The sequence below is a fragment of the Pavona decussata genome, unplaced genomic scaffold, assembly GCF_977016875.1.
Source record: "Pavona decussata unplaced genomic scaffold, jaPavDecu1.1 SCAFFOLD_149, whole genome shotgun sequence".
Classification (NCBI taxonomy): Eukaryota; Metazoa; Cnidaria; class Anthozoa; order Scleractinia; family Agariciidae; genus Pavona; species Pavona decussata.
Window position 1 is genome coordinate 427,501 of NW_028145561.1, and position 818 is coordinate 428,318.

An 818-nucleotide genomic window follows, 5' to 3' on the forward strand; every position below is an offset into this window, starting at 1 on the left:
TTCTAATATATTCCCCCGCATGCGCCTCCATTGCAAGCTCGATCCAGTTCAATACCGAGAATACGCATATGGTCTATTGCTGCAAACTTCTAGTCCCCCGTCCACTTACGTTACCTCCAAAAATAAATTTATTACCTAAATACCCTGGGGCCATGCTCGTCATACACTTGAAAGCCATAAGGGCATCCCTGAAGTATAAATTGGTTTTTACTGCGAGCCACCTTAGCCTCTTAGCCTCGTTTACGTTTAAATACAATTTGGCTATGTGAGCGTATTTTAATTGTAAATAACTTAGATGTAGGTACGTTTTACTCAAATATTCAATTGTGACATGAGATATGTATTTTTTATCTTGCGAGGAAATAAAGACTTTTATTAGTATTATTATTATTATTATATTATTATTATTATTATTATTATTATTATTATTATTATTATTATTATTGTTATTATCTTTAACACTGGAGTTACATGATCATATTTCTTAGTATTACTTACTATGCGAGCAGCAAAATTTTGAACACTTTGCAACTTTGCTAATATTTGTGTCAGTAGTGTTTGACCACACGGAGGAACAATAGTACAATTTACTAAAAACTAAAGCATTTATGATCGTTATTCGTAGATCTTCCTTGAAAACATGTTTCACACGGCTTATCTGCCCTAATACTGACATACAGGAAGAAACAGTGTTTACAACGTGATTGTTAAAAGTTAAGTTTTTGTCAAAGGTCATTAACTATGGTCACACCAAGGTCCTTTACAGATTTTGTTGGTACAAGTTCTTTACCTAAGAGCGAGAGATGGAATTGTGGAAG